This window comes from Choloepus didactylus, chromosome 3 (genome assembly GCF_015220235.1).
Source record: "Choloepus didactylus isolate mChoDid1 chromosome 3, mChoDid1.pri, whole genome shotgun sequence".
Taxonomy (NCBI): domain Eukaryota; kingdom Metazoa; phylum Chordata; class Mammalia; order Pilosa; family Megalonychidae; genus Choloepus; species Choloepus didactylus.
In genome coordinates this window covers 185392475-185409833 of record NC_051309.1, presented here as the reverse complement: position 1 = coordinate 185409833, position 17359 = coordinate 185392475, and positions in this window count along the sequence as shown.

Sequence of the window (17359 nt, the reverse complement as noted above, 5' to 3'; positions counted from 1 at the left end):
TCTGGAGGGCAGAAGTTGGAAATCAAGGTGTTGGCAGGGTTATGCTTCCTCTAAAGTCTTTAGGGAAAATCTGTTCCATCCCTCTCTCCTGGGTTCTGGCAGTGGTTTGCCAGCAAGCCATGGCATTCCCTGCCTCAGTCATCACTTGTCTTCTATCCTCTGTCTTTTGGTGTCCAAATTGCCTTTTCTTATAAGGACACCAGTCATAGTTAGGGGCCCACCCTAATCCTGAATAATCTCATTTTAACTTGCCTTATTCTATCTGTTACAGCCCCATTTCCAAATAAATTCATATTCTGAGATTCTGGGGATTAGAAGTCTACATAGTTTGGGGGGACTCAATTCAATCCATAATATTACAGCAAATTATTATCTAAGAAAATTCAGTTTAATTACTTAGTATTCTCATCACTTTTTAAATATCTCTGACAAATATGCTGAAAGTTAATCAGCCTTATTATATCTCCTAATCAGATAATTTGAAAAATATATAAATGTGGTTGAACTTTTCTTAATGCCATTTGTGTTATGTGTATACACACACATACACACAGCATTCCTATATTTAACTGTCAGCTTTATAGAAAATGAAAATAATAATTTTAATGATATTAAGTGAAACGAAATGGCTGTGTTCGTTGGTGTTTCCAGGAGTGACCCCTTTCTGAGAAGTGATAGGGACTTCCCAAAAAGTAAAAACAAAAGGAGGAGCTTTCTGAGAAAATGGAACATAACTTGCAAATGTTGCAATTTAAGCAACATTTGGAAATAAACTGGTTTCAGTACCATAGAAATAAACTATCAAAAATAAGCAAATATGCTACAATAGCCAATCCATAATGTCTCCTGCTTTGTAATAAGGAAACTAAATGTCAAGCAATTATTGTAACTTCCCCTCTAGAAGTGCTCTAATTGCCTTTATAAACCAATGAAACCTACTAACCATTTGAGACTCTTGCTTTGGTTCAAGATCAAACTGTTTGAATAGTTTCTCTTTTAATCAACCCAATACCTTGATTATATTGGTGACTTTGTTGCATTTGACAGATTCTGGTGTTAGATGTGGGATACAGAAAAGACTCTCCCCCTGCCCCCAACCATCCCCATGGCTGATGAGTGATCAGGTGTTGGTACCCACAGGAACCTTTGGATCTGCTCCTTTCTCACTCATTACTTCTCATGAAGCATGAGGAGTAAGTCCCTCCCGGATTCAAGTGGATTCAAATTCCACTCTTTTTGCACTGAGCTCTTCAGGTCTATTGTCGGACTAGGTTTTGGGTCCTGATGTCTCCTTGGTGAGTACCTTCTACTATCTGTGGGAGGTGGGAGGGTCCAGAGGTTCCAGTACACCCTAAGGCACCCACTTTTCTGTTTGCAGACCCTTATATAAATTTACTTTTTGCAAGTTTTGTTTGATCATGGGCTCTTTTCTGTTGAAATCCAAATCTTTCTTCTCCAGCAAAGATGCCTGCTACCTACATATTTTCTCACTTTGGGCCTAGTTCATGTTTGTTTTTAAATAAATGGGTAAATATCACCAAGGATGATTTGAGTTTGCAGTGGCAACTTTGCAGAACATTAGATTTAGTTTAGATAATATGTTTGAGAAGTGTACTTGAAAAAAGAGGTTCCTATACTCAACAAAAGGTGTGGGAACATTTTTTTATTGGTATTCAGAGGCTTCTAAAAGACAAAATGACTCTAAAATAGCCTCTTCAAAAGATTCTTTAAAGCGTGCAGAGGAAATCTTAAAAGGGGGGGGGGGGTACTTGTCTACCCACTTCCATTTCCTACTGACCCCAAAGAGCCTGTAAGTCAGCTGCTGTAAAAATTTAAAAATTAGACTATCTAACTGAGCCTGGTATACCAGTCAGTCACTGCTGACTTATTTTTGGACAAGGGCTGAACCATTATAAAGGATTTCCCATGCCCTGAGAAAGATCACAATAAACTCACAGAAGAATTTAAAAACTTAATTGGGACATATGACCCAGGACTCCCAGATTTATATCATCTAGTTCATATGTGAATGAGCCCATCAGAAACTAATATATGTGGAACTTTGTGAATGGGGCAATCAAGATGAGGACCTGAAAGATCCTGCCTGACATGCTAGAAAGGATGGAATTAAAATGCTCACAAAGACAGACAGTTCTTATTAGGAAAAAAATACCCAAATTTTATCCCATATAGATTGGACAGTAAAACAGTCTGTGAACAACAAGAAAAGATGAATCAGTATGAGACTATAGGAAAGACTGGAAAATATCTTTAGGCAACATGCAGGACTCAAAATAAATGGAGACATAGGAACAGTGTTTTCTAGTCACTCTGTAAATGGCTTAAAACTCAAAATAAGTGATCTAGTTAAAAATCATAAATTAGAATGGGAAATTTTTCCTACCTCAGAACTCCAACATTTATATGAATATTTTGAAAGAAGATGAGCACATACAAATGCTCACCATTCTAAAGCTGATGTCTCCAAAACTTCAGCAATTATAATCACCAAATGACAAAATCCATCCTGGACAATCCAGACCTTTATTAGATAAAGATGCCTGTCACTACGAGAAACAAAAGGGACATGGAAAGAAAGACTGTTGCCCTTTAAAGCAGAAGAAACAGCCCCAGCCTGCCTGTTATCGGGACTCCGAACAAAGAGTTGACAGGTTGCTCCCTTTGCTTCTGTTGATTTCACAGTGAGAAACCACCTTGTTAGTTAATAGAAAACCTTGTTGTTGTTGTTTTTAATTGAAACTGGACAACTATGTCAAGAATAAATAATATCACAACTTCACAACTACTTCCTTGGAGCAATAAAATAACATCCTTGGTAGGTCTAATCAATCAAAGCCAAAAATCCTATTAACCATACCTCTTTTCACAACAATAAAGAAACTAAAAGAAGAACACTGATTTCTGCCTTGTGAGATGTCTCCAGCAAATCTTTTAGGGAGAGACCTTCTCACAAACAGAATTGTAGGAATAATGGTAGAAATTCCAGATCACTCAGTGACTATTACCACGACACAAGCCTAGTTGGACATCCCCTCTGAAAAGCTGTTACCTAATTTATACTCCTCTGACCAATTGCTCTCTGATGTACCAAACTGTCTTTGGGCAATAAATGCCACTGATATGGAAGATATCAAAAGTACTAACCCCATAAAAATACAAATTGACCTTTCCAAGCTTTACCTAAATTGTCCCAATACCCCATTAAGTCAGAAGCAATAGATGGGCTAACTCCAATTGTTGAAGAATTAATAAATATTAGTTTCATTATTCCTTGTACTAGCCCCTGTAACACCCTGATACTCCATGTCAAAAAATCTCATAGGTAAGGCCACCACTTTGCACAAGATCTCAGAGCAAATAATAAAATGGTTTATCCCCAACATCCTGTAGTCCCTAACCCCAATATATTTATGACCCAAATTACAACAAAGACCAGATGTTATACAGTTGTTGATCTTTGTTCTGCCTGTTTCAGTATACCTTTTTATCCAGTTAAAATTTGTTTGCCTTCACCTGGAAGGACTAACAGTATACGTGGACAGTCAATGCTTCAAGGGTTCATTGAGGCCCCTTCCTGTATTTCAAGAACACTTCAACAGAATTCAAGAAATTTAGAATTTCTTAATGGATCTACACTTCTCCAGTATGTTGATAACTTATTGCTTTGCTCAGAATTAAAAAGTGCTTGTCAACAGGATTCCTTATATTTACTTACTCAACTTGCATTAAAAGGGCACAAAGCATCCAGAACCAAATTACAACTTGTTAAACAAAATTCCTTTTACTTGGGACTTGAGGTTTATCAATATCCCCTAGTGAACTCAAAATAACTCAGAATTTTCCCAGACCTATAGCAAAAAGATAATTCAAAGGATTTGGGACTTGCTAGCTACTGCTGCCAGTGAGTCCCAAACTTTTCTCAATTGGCAGCTCCTCTGTATGAATAAACTAAAACTTGAGCTCTCAAACCATTAAAATGGGAGTAGTGACATAAATTGGCCTTTACCCAATTAAAGGAAGCCTTGATACAACTCCCAACTTTAGGCTTCATTAACTGCAATTTACCGTTTTTGTTGCTTGTATGTGAAAATCATGATCAGTTTTGGGGTGTTCTCACTCAAAAGCATGTAGATCAACAGAGACCCATAACTTATTACAATCTTCAACTAGGTCCAGTAGCAAAAATACCCCCCATTTGTGTAAGGGCAGTAGCTGCCACTGAGAAATTGAGACATTAGCTGATTTAGTCCAAGGACGTAGTTTGCAACTAGCATTACCATATGCCATCCATGAGCTTTTAATCTCAGGAAAAACTAAGCACATATCAGCTAGAAGACTGACTTCTTCTGGAATTTTATTGCTTTCTCCTTCAAATATCTATAGCCATCACTGCAATGTTATAAATCTTGAAACACTGTTGCCCTTACCTGAAGGAAGTGAAACTCATGACCATGAAATGGTGGTTTCCCAATCAGTTCCCCATGACCAGATTTACAAGAAACCTCTTTGACTAGCCCAAACATATCTTTTGTACATGGATATTATCTTAAGGCAGAAACAAGAAAATATCAGGCAGGTTATTCAGTAACCACTACTACAGAATTAATTGAAATCCAATCAACTCTTGAGCTCACCTCAGCTTATAAAGCCGAGATAAAAGCTTTAAGGAGAGCCTACCATCTAGCAAATAGGAAAATACTCAATATTTACATTGATAGTAGATAAACATTTGGAGGAGTTCATGATTTTGGAATGTTAAAGAAACAATGGGCTTTCATAACCTCAACAGGAACCCCAACAAAAATGGTAAATAAGTGGCTGAGCCTTTAGATTCAATGTTGTTATCTAAAGAAATAGCTACTATAAAAATAGAGGTTTGCACTCACAAAACTGAGCCAGAGTATAAGGGAAATGCATTGGTTGATCATTAACGAAAGCAAACACCTCAACAAATTTAACCAACAGCGAAACTTTGTATCGTGAATAAAGTAGCTCTTAAGACTTACCAAAAAGAATCCACAAACAGCAAAACCACTGCTAAGAACTGACTAAATATCAGTTGTCAGCTTCTGAGCTTGAAAAGATGATTTGTGGCAACAGGAATGCAAAATAAATCCTAACAACAGATTTTGGGAAGAGCCAGACAGCCACCTGGTCACTCCAGAATCCATAAATGAACCTCTAATCAGAAGCTTCCATTACCATCAGAAAATACAATCCTGAACAGTCAGGCCTGCCTGATCCCGCATCAAACAGACAAATAAGTCTTTTTATTTTGCTGAGAAAGTGAATTTATTGAAGATGTACCAACAAGGACCTGGAGGAAAAAAAGAAACTTTCCAAGACCACTTCAGAGTGAGAAGAGTGGTTTAGGCTTTTGTAACCCCAAGCAGACAAAGAAATGGCCAGGATCCAGAAGAGAGCAGAAGGAAAAAAGAATAGAAGAGAAAAAGCGTCTCCTGTCATCTTGAAGTCCTCCCCTCATTCAGGCTTGTGTTTCAAGAAGGCAGAGCTGGTTATTAGACCATATGGTGATACCCCTTGAAACCTCCTGCAGGCAATCCTGGGAGAGTTCCTGGGAACAGAGAGTAAGTTTTCTTGTGTTAAGATTGGAGCAACAGCAAGTTATTTTAATAAGGGCTTTTTATGCTTAGAATAACTCAAGGCTGCTTGAGTGACGTGATCTTAATAAACATTTTTTTGTTTATTTGTTTTGTTTGTTTTTTTGGCTATTGAAGACTAACCTAAGCATTTTCCAGCTAAAGAATTATATTGAGTATTTTTCTACCCATCCAGCTGTCACTTCCATGAAATAATCCATCAGGGAGCCCAAAAATTGAAAGAAGTCACAGACAAATATTGGTGGGGAGATTTTGACATAGTTTCTGGGCAAATCTATAATATATGCAATGCTTACCTCACCCATAGCCCAGGTAAAAGTATTAAGTGGCACCTGGAATGTCAGATCCTCCCACAGGGCCATTTGAAAACTAGCAGATGGACTTTATTCAACTATCTGAATCCAGGGGATATAGCTCTGTTTTGGTGATGTTTATATGTTCTCCGGATGGGTTGAAGCATTCCATGATGAAGACAGATGCAACCACACTAGCTAAGAGATGATTAGAAAACATATTTCCTGCTTGGGGAGTTCCCTTTGAACTCTCTAGCAATTATGATACTTATTCACTGGTAAAATAATTAAAGAAATTTATCCCCATTTACCAGCATTTACATTGCCATTACCATCCTCAGTCCTCTGGCAAAGTTAAAAGAATAAACTGTATGTTAAAATTAAAATTGGCCAAATTATCAGTCTTTGGACTTCCATAGCCTAGAGTGTTGGCACTGACATTGATGACTCTGAGATCTCCATTCAGCAAACACAACTTGGCTCCACATGAAATCTTCACCAGCTGTCCTATGTTCCTGAGTGGTACTATATCCTGAAGTGACCCAAATATTGTCAAATAGGAAATTCTCCAATATTTCAGGGGATTAATGAAATACTTTGAAGTATTCCATTATATATTCAATAGGTCCAAGATGCTTTGAGAGATCCTCTGCAACTTCTAGACATCTTACTCCACAATCTACAACCTGGTGACTTCGTGTTTTCTAAGAGACATCAGAGGAAAGCCTGCCTTGATTACTGGTGGAAAGAACATAATCAGGTTTTTCCAACTTTTCACACTGCTGCTAAATTACAGGGAATACCTTGGATACATATCTCCCAGCTGAAATGGGTGCCACTCCCAGAATGGCTGTGTGAGACTGTGACTGATCTAAAAATAAAATTAACTTTGATGTCACAAGGTAGACTGTTTCCACCCAGGATCACAGAACAAGAACTCATTGCACCTTGCTTTCATTACTTAATTATTATGATTTTAATAGCAATTGTTACAGAATTAATATTCCTTCTTTTCCAAAGTTCTAATAGCCTACCTTTTCTTCCTTGTCAAAATGATTCCATCATTCCTTAGTTTTTGCTTACACACAGGTTTGGTTATTGATCTTTATATACAATCCATATAGGTCTTAAGCTCAGTGGCAATCTTTCGATTGTTGGATTTTCCACCATGCCACTGAAACCAAACTGTTACAGCTTTTGCTCCTATCAGGAAACTACTACTTTTGATATAAACCTTTTCTGTGCATGAAATGCAGAGTTAGAGGACTCCCTTAATTACAATAACAGTTCCTTTTTCCCACTCTCCATCCAAGAACCTGATATCAAATATCCCTTGTTCATTTTGATCAGTCAAATGAATGGAACATTTTTGGGATAGTTAGAGCAGACCAAGAAATATAAATTCACTGGTTGACTTCAACTGAACTCACAACAAACATTATTACAGGAAATCTTACCATGTTCAAGTTTATAATCTATCAGCCCCTTCTCCTCATTTTGAAAAATGATGAACCTCTTTAACAAACCCCTCTTCAAATTTAATTTAGGTGCCATCATTTATGCAGCAGGTTGTGCTTTGACTTGGCCAAATCTAAACAACTACTATTCAAACTGTCCTAATGTTAACTCAAACAAAAATCTATCCCTTTGCTTAAAAGGAAATTAATTATACTTTCATTTTGGATGCAGACTTTACCAAACTTTACACCCCAATTGCCAAGGACCTGTGGATTAGGATATTTAGTTCCTAATCTTCAACTATTAAGAACACTGAATGCTACCCAGGTTTTAAGCATTGGTTCTTTTGTTTATGAGCATAAAATAAATACTAATCCTTTAATTGATTGAGCCTCTGGTTTTCACTCTTTTGTTAGGGAAATTTTCCTATTCTAGGATTTTTCTGAACTGGAAAAAAACAGTGGATGCATATCCAAATCTGTAGAACTGTCTTTTAACGTGACTCTAGCTATTACCCAAGGACCTCAGACAGAAATAAACAATTTAACGAAAATGGCAATACAAAACAGAGACACATTAGGTCTCTCAACAACAACTCAAGGTGGTACCTGTGCTTTAATACATGAAAAATTTGTTATTAAATTCCTCTTAATAATAGAAATTAACATTAATCAAATTAAAAATCAACTGAATGTGTTCCACATTCCTGAAGAAACTCATGTATTTACCTGCCACTACTACTAGATAGCTCCACTCCAAATTACTCACCCCCTTTTTTTTATAAGAAAAAAAAAATTGTAATGCTTGTGATTCCATCTTGGAAGAAATCTGAAGATCTGCACAGTTGGGCAAATCATCTAGTTCCCAAATGCAGAGAATAGTAGTCTTAGCTCCCTGTGAATCAAGCATTGAAAGTGAAAATAACAACATTATACACAATATGAATTTAGAAACCATGCCTGGGTATAATCAGTTGAAAAATGATTAGACATGCAAGTGTTGTACATAGAAATGTCAGATACATTTAAACTGATTTAAAAACCCAACAAAAATATTTGCTTCCATGAGTCACCACATTCTTGGCATGTAGCCCCCATGAAGAGAACTAAAGTTGAATTTTTAAGATATTTTCTCCATGCTTTCTTCACTTCTTTCCCCATTCCCTAAAGCCGTCTTCCCTATAAAAACTTACATTAATTACCTGCAAAGATTTTTGGGTTAATTTACCTTGTGGTGAATTAAAAAAACATTTGTGGTTCTTTCTTCCTGTACAGTTTTAGAGAATTTTAGAATGTGCCAGGCACTTATCTATTCAACATGAGTTGGCACAGCTGTGCTAGACAATAAGAGAATGGATATCTATCTTGGATGATAAAACAAAGTAGACATACTTTAACTAGATTTTTTTTTCTGATTATAAAGTTGCTCAAGGCATAAAATTCACAAGAATATAAAAATATAAAGAAACAGAGTAAAGCACCTTCAATACCACAAGCTGGAAGCAACAACTAATATTTAGACTTACTTCCTCTCAATATCAGGCAATATTTTAGTTTCCTGACTGTTAAAACAAATACCACACAATGGTTTGGCTAAAACAATGGGAATTTACTGCCTCACAGTTTTCAGGCTAGAAGTCCAAAATCAAGGTGTTAAAAAGGTGATGCTTTCTCCCCCAAAGAAGGTGGTATCCAGGACTGGTTGCTTGGTCCATGGGTTTTCTGTCACATGGCAATGCACATGGCAGCATCTTCTCTTCTCTTCTGGTTCCCACTGACTTCAGCTTCTCACAATTCCCCGTGTCCAATTTCCTTTGCTTATAAGGACTTCAGCTCTATTGGAAAAAGCCCGATAGACGGATACTCTATGGACTCACTAATATGAACTAACATTCATGAACAAAATTTGAGAGTTAAATTTGAGAACACAGGTTATCAGGAGATAGAAAGAGGTTAGAAATTGGACATGTGTTGCTGAAGGAAGACATAAGGGTAAACAGGATTGATTGTATAGATCCAGAAATGGATAGCATATTACTGTGTGATGGTAGCACAATATTGTAACTACTCTGAACAAAGATGATTGTGAGTATAGTTGAAACTGGAAGGCTAGGGGCATATATAGAACCAGAAGGAAAGATATAAGATAAAGACTAGGATTGTATAACTGAGTGAAACCTACAGTGGTCAATGGTGCTGATTAAACATACAAATATAAGCATGTTTTTAAAAGAGGGAGAACATATGATTCTCAACATTGCAAGGTGTTGAAAATTGGATGGAATAGGGATAAATACAATCAATGCAAACTAGAGTCTATAGTTAATGGTAACATTGTAACATGCTTCCATTAATTGTAACAAAGGCAATATACCAAAGCTTAATACCTATAAGAGGGGGATGTATGGGAGTGATACAGGATTCCTGGTGTTGTTGTTGTTGTCTGACCTTTTCATTGTATTTTATTTTTCTTCTATCTTCTATATTTGTATTCTTCACTTTTTTCTCCTTTTCCTCTTTCTTTGGGGAAGAAATGGAAATGTCCTCATTTACATTGTGTTGGTGAATGCATAATTATGTGATTATACAGGGAATCATTGATTGTTTACTTAGAATGGATTATATGGTGTGTGAATTAAACTGTTTAAAAAATAAACACAGGGATACAAATGCTGGAGAGCATGTGGAGAGAGGGATGTATCTATTCACTGTTGGTAGGGAAGCAGAATGGGGCAAACCATCTGGAGGGCAGTGTGGTGGTTCCACAAGAAGCTAACTCTGGGGTTGCCAAATGGTCCTGCAACCCCAGTTTTGGATATCTACTAGGAAGAACTGAGAGCAGGGACATGAATGGACATTGCACACTGGTGTTTATGGTGGCAGTATTCACAAATCACAATGGATGGAGGTGACCCAAGGGTACATAGACCAACAAACAGAATGGTGAACTGTGGTGTATACAAAGAATGGAATACTGAGCGGCGGCAAGAAGAAATGAAATTATGAATAAGCAACTAAGTTATTGGATCTTGAGGACAGTATATTTAATGAAATAAGCTGGAATCAAAAAGATAAACATTATAATGCCTCACTAATATGGACTAACTATAATGCATAAACTCTGAGAATTGAATCTGAGAACATAGGGTATCTGGGGAAGGCTTATAGTAAAGTTTCCTAGATTGTAAGCTCTTATAGCAGTCACATCTATTCCTGAGTTGTGATGGTTATTTCTAAATTCTGAGATGATCAGCTGTTTGTGTATAACCTGCTTGGTCCCTGGAACTTTGGGTATCTGTGTCACACCTGAGACTCATAGCAGAGTTCAGCCACTATGAATGTCAGCATTGCCCCATACAGCAAATGTTAAAAGAAGTTGAAAAAGAGATAAGACTTTAATTAGAGATATTAAGTAAATTGACTTGGTTAGGACTAAGGTAAACTGGACTGAAGAAAAAAGGATGATATTAACTGTGTTTTAAAACTTTGACTTCTATGTGAGACAAAAGGAGGAGATGTTTATTTGGTGGAAAATCTGTATTTTCTGTAGCATGCTACATAATGTAACTTTCATGGTCAGTTTACTCAAACACCATAATTACATGGCTATTTTATATTTATAATTACCTTGAATAGGGGGTGATATCTGGTTGGTTTGTACAGGTTAGCATGAAACCCCCAAACATCCCAGAGTAATTTGGGCTGAGAATAAAAAGTATTTTCAAAGCCCCCTTGAGGACTGGAGAAAATTTGGAGATATTAAATTTCCCCACCTAGGGAATTTCTGATATTTTTGCAAGCATTGGGGACTACCATTGTTGTACGCCAATCCCTCGATCTTGAAGCTTGCCCTTATGAAACTTGTTACTTCAAAGGAGAGGCTAAGCCTACTTATAATTGTACCTAAGGGCCACCCCCAGAGAACCTCTTTCATTGCTCAGATGTGGCCTCTTTTTCTAAGCCAACTCTGCAGGTAAACTTACTGCCCTCCCCACTATGGGGCCTGTGACTCCCAGGGGTTTGAATCTCACTGGCGACGTGGGACATGATTCATGGGGATGAGCCTGGACCTGGCATCGTAGGATTGAGAAAAACTTGACCGAAAAGAAGAGAAATGAAACAAAATAAAGTTTCAGTGGCTGAGAGATTTCAAATAGTTGAGATGTCATTCTGGAGGTTATTCTTACACTTTACATAGATAACCCTTTTTAGTTTTTTGTGTATTAAGATAGCTAGAAGGAAATGCCTGAAACTTTTGAACTATAATTCAGTATCCTTGATTCCTGAAGATGATCGTTTAACTATATAGCTTATATGGGATGACTATGTGATTATGAAAACCCTGTGGTCCAAACTCCCTTTATCCAATGTATGGATAGATGAGTAGAAAAAGGGAAACAAAAAGTAAATGAATAATGGTGGTGGTGGGGGATTGAATAAGAGACGTTTTGGGTGTTCTATTTCACTTTTATTTTTATTTTTATTATTTTTATTTTTATCTCTTGGAGTAATGAAAATGTTTAAAAAATTGATTGTGGTGATGCATGCACAACTATGTGATGATACTGTGAATAAATGATTGTACACTTTGGATGATTTTATGGTATGTGAATATATCTCAATATAATTGCATTTCAAAAAAAGACAAGTAAAGTTCCTGCCCTCATAAGATTTACAGTGAGAAAGAAGAAAATTTGAAAGAGTAAATACATCTTATTTACAGAAATATTAAGTAAGATAAGAGGATGGAGAGTAACTAGGGGTATTATATAGTGGGTAATCAGGGTAATGTTTCTTTAAAAGTAGCATTAAAGGAGAGTCTGGAATTTCTGAATGATCTTTGACATAAGCACATCCGTGTTCTTGTTAGAATATGGTATTTACTGGGCTCTTTCCCCAGAGATTTGATTTGATGTAGGTCCCAGGAATCTGCACTCTTTAACCATACCTCACTCCACCTCCAAGTAATTCTGATGCAAGTGATTTGAAGAACATCCCACTTCTCTTTCCAACATGATAGCCACTAGTTACATGTTCTATTAAAATTTAAATTACTTAAAAGTCAATAAAATTAAAAATTCAATTCCTCAACATCTCTAACCACATTTCAATGCTCAATAGCCACATGTGGGTAATGGCTATTGTGATACTGCAAATACAGAATATGCTCATCATAGCAGAAACTTCTACCAGGTAGTGCTGGCCTAGTGGAATCAGTCTCAATTTATTACATTCATTAGCCAGTCGCCTGGACTGGATTCAGTAATCACAAGAGAAGGGAACCAAAAATTCCAAATGCAGAAGTTCACTTTAATACTTCCAGCAGATAAAGTCATCCTGAGAAGATTCTCTTTTGAGATATTTCTAGAAATTTGTGCACGTCACCTATAATTGTCATTGACTGGATCAAATCAAAAACCTTCCTGGTCATTTTGTTCAAATCTCACTTCAGTAATAAAAAAAGAGAGAAACAATGGATGACTTACTTCTCCTTCGATCCTTTCCAGTCCTTCCTGAAAGTAATGTGCCATAAAAGATTACTCTGATAAACAGTTACAAGCCTAAGGTGCTCAAATCCCAACATTCCTCTAACAAAGTCATTTTTCATATTGAGCTAATTGCATGGTGCCAAATGAAATCACTTGTGAATTTGTACTTTGACAATCTAATCAAATTATTAAAACTCTAAATTAAATTTAGGGCCATTAGAACCTGGAGTAACTACTTATCTGGTTTATCTTAACTAGATTCCATATATATGCATTCTTAATCTGACCCAGTACAGGTGCTTAATAACCATAGAGGGCACGAATCACAGAACACTAAGTGTAGCTGACTTATTTCTAGCACCAACAATGCTGCCAAGTGGTGCAGCAAATGCCCACCTATGAATTCACCAGATATTTTCTTAAAACAAGAAATCAGAACAATTGAAGGATGAAAGGGAAAACGTTACACAGTTTAAGTAACAAGAAGGGGAGCTGGGAAGGCCCCTCTGCATTTTCTTTCAGTTCCTCCACAACTCGTCAGATTTCTTGAAAAACATCATGGCCAGTGGTGGCAAATATATTCACTAACATGTAGGTCTGGAAAAAATCAACTGGCCTATTTCCACTCCCCACTTCCCCCCGAAAATACATTTTAATTAATTTTGTTTTGTTTTTTTCTTTTTTGTTTTTTTTTTAAGAATGAAAGAAATGTTTGTTGAGACTGAAATGGAGAATTGCTCTCTTTTGTAAGTTAATCTCCTTTGAAGGAGCAAAATGTCTTGGTCGTTTCCCTCAGCTCCCCAACTTACAATGTAGTTAATATGATATACAAAGTGACACAGTTATGAAAATAGATACATACCCAAAATTCAAAATCATTTATTTGTAAATAACAACAGTTTGAGAAGTGTTTGTTCTAAAAAATTTAATGAAATAAATAAATACCATTTTAAATAGGTAAGAACAAGCAACTGGTTTGTTCATATGTGGAAAATGTTTAATAGGCAGAGCTACTTAGAGGTGGTTGTGTTTCATTATAAAATAACTATTCTCAAGAAAAGGCTAACTGCTGGTAAAATTTGATTGTTGAGAATGAATTTCTGTTTCACTTGTAAGAGTGGCTAGTTCTTTACATAAAGTATGGTTTAGTTGATTACTCTGTGGCAGATACTAATTTAAACAATTTTTAGAAAGAAATTCTCATCTGAGCTTAACCACTTTTTATGCCAACTTTCATCCTCATAGAAATTAACATCATAGGATATAAACTACAGAAGAGAGGGTTTATAATGAAAAATGCAACACCATGGTTGCTATGGCAGAAGTGACAAATTCTGTTATAATTGAGGTCACAGTGCTTTGCTAATTCAAATTTAAAAGTAGCTGGTAAGCAGGCAGCATGAAATAAACTGTGCATAGCCAAAGTCATCATTGAATCTATCTGTTCCATGAATTTTTCCTCAATAATAATAATTGAACCATAATGTATCTCCTATCTCTCATGTTGTCCAAAACATATTTTAATAGTTAGTTTATTCTCACTCAAGCTTCCTAAAATGGTACACATCTTTGTTATGTGTTGCTAGTAAAACTAAGTATTCTGCAAGAGCAGGACTTTGTAAAGTCACCCATGGCAGTGAAATGTCAGAGTGGAGAGATCAGCATTGCAAAATGGGATGTGCAGTGAATGCCAAGCAGCCACACTGCAACTCCAACTGCCTGTGTGATGTTAACATGATTAGGTTCTAAGCCATCTGACATCAGGGTTCCTGAATAACTTCTTTTCTGAGCCTATTTCTCCAGTTTTCCTATTGATGAGAGCTATTCAAAACCTTTCCAACAACTTCATTTCCTGCTTTGTTAGTGAGAACTGGTTTCCAAGATTGGCAGAAAAGAATTCTGTCTGGTAAGGCAGAAACCATAATAAAGCAAAAGTGTAGAAGATCCAGTTGTCAGTCATTTAACAGTGTGATGTAGGAGGTAAACTCAGAGTGTTCATTCCTAAGGCTTGGGCTTGAAGAATTGGGAGGGTTTGATGCTTAAGTTCATGTGTTAACTTGGCTAGGTTATTGTGTCCAGTTGAATGATCAAACACACACTAGCCTAATCGTTACTGTGAAGCTATTGCATCAGCAACTTGATTGCCTCTGTGGCTAATTACTTTTACAATCCACTGAAGAGATTACCTGCAACAATGAGAGGTCTCATTCAATCAGCTGAAGGCCTTAAAGGAGAAGTGATAATTTCAGCAGTCAGATGAGAGAATTCCCATCTCTACTTTAGCCAGCCAGCTTCTCCCTAGGAATTTATCGAGGACCCTCACCAGCGTTCTCAGCTTGTAGCCTACTCTACGGAATTTGGACTTGCCCAATCCCCACAGTAAGGTGACACAATTCTTAAAAAAATCTAAAAAAAAAAAAAAATGTTTTTCACATTATAAACTACTAACTTTCATATGATGTGTTGAATTGTTCAATAAAATTTCAATTTATTTGAAGGAATTACTGAACAGGAAGTTTTCATCATTCTGTATCTCTCAATCAAGAGACAGAACAACTACTTGCACTTGGAAACTCCTATTTTCAAAAAATATCATACTCAAAATGGGATAAAACACTGTCAAAGACTCTTTTTTATTCCTCATGGAAAGAGTAATTCTGAGGTTATTTTCAACCTGAAAGTTATTCACTTTATGTTGAAAATCCATGAAATCATAGAAAATCTTCAGAATCAGCCTATAGAAATGCATTCCTGAATATTAGCATGCAATTACAGAAGGCTCAGTGACAGAGCCCACATAAAGTTTCAGGGGACCATTTGAGGTTCATCATAAGTATCTGAGCATAGATTATCAGAACGGAAAAGGTGGACCTGTAAAAATCAGTATACCATTATCAATATTATAAAGTCCCAACTTGAAGCAATTGCAGACAGATTTACCCATGTTCTTTGTAATTAATATATTTGCCTTATTGAGAGAATAAAATAACCAGATTGAAATGGGACCAATAACAGTCAGAGTCAGAGAAGGTAATTAGGGAATGACACAAAATCATCCTAAAAATGCATGATAGCATTTCCTTGACCAAAGTGCTTAGTAAGAACTTGTCCAATACACTTTTGAGAAAGGACTAGAATTAAGGACATAAATGACACTGTGGTCTTACACATGGGCTGTTTATATTTATTTATTGTGTTGATATACATTTTTAAATTAACACCTTAGTGACCTATTACTGTTCATTTTCCATGTGATTTTGGATAATTTGTAATTAATAACTTGTAATTTAATAACTGATTTAATTACACATAACACGTAATTAAAGAAATCCCTTTAAGTATTAACAAAGAAATAGGTGATCTAGCAGATATTGTGCCTTACTCTGAGTAGACTAATTGGGTGAGCATTCCCCTGGGACTTGGATTAAAGCCTTTCCTGTCCAGGCACATGGTTGTCACATTTTTTATCCCACTCCTATTCCCTTTTAAAATTTTACGTATGTGTATCACACATATACCAAGGCTCAATCCTTAAATTACCCATAGTATGAAACTAAGTTACATTTGTTTCATTTATTGGAAAGCACAGAACCTTCAAACGTAGGTAACCAATTTCAGAATCATGACTTCCTTAAGAGTTGTGTTTTACCTTTTCTCACTTTTAATATTGGGAATATTACTAAAGGATGAATTCCAGACTTCAGACTCTGTGATTTGTTTTGGTAGGGACAACTCTTAGAAGCTCATATATTGCCTATATTTGAACACCCTAAGTAATGAACTGATTAGAGACAAATACAATGTTTAACATTAATCACTGAAGGAGTTCCATTTCTAGCAATGTAAGATTTACTCTTCCCATGAAAAGAAAAACTATACTTGGGATACAAATATAAAAGGCAATATCAATGTATGCATGAGATGGCAATACAGTGAGGAATAATCAGGATAGAGAATGAGTGAAGGTGGAAATCCAGAGAGGAAAGTTGAACACCTGAAGTTTTCCTTGAGTTTGTGGATATTTTTCAAAACCTGATGAAACATCAGTCACAAACAAAAGAACAAAACCAAAGAAAAAATATTTGAAGCAACCCTTGAAAACAAACAAATTTTTTAAAATGCTTAGTGTAATAGTCTGGATTCTCCAGAGAAAAAGAACCAAAAGGATGTATGTGTATATCTATCTACAAATAGAGAGAGAGATTTATTTAGGGAATTGGCTCAGGCAATTGTGGATGTTGACAAATCTGAATTTTGTAGGGTGGGCTGGAGGCTAGAAATTCCAGTAATATTCATTCTGAAGTCTTAAATCTGAATTTCTCAGGCTGGAAACTTGGGAAACAGTGTAGGGTATAGCCTTGAGGCACAATTCTTTCTAATTCCTGAAACCCTCAGTTGTCTCTCTTAAGAACCCCCAACTCATTCATAAGCCTACCCACGTTATTGAGGATAAACTTTCTTAAAGTGTGAACTGATCG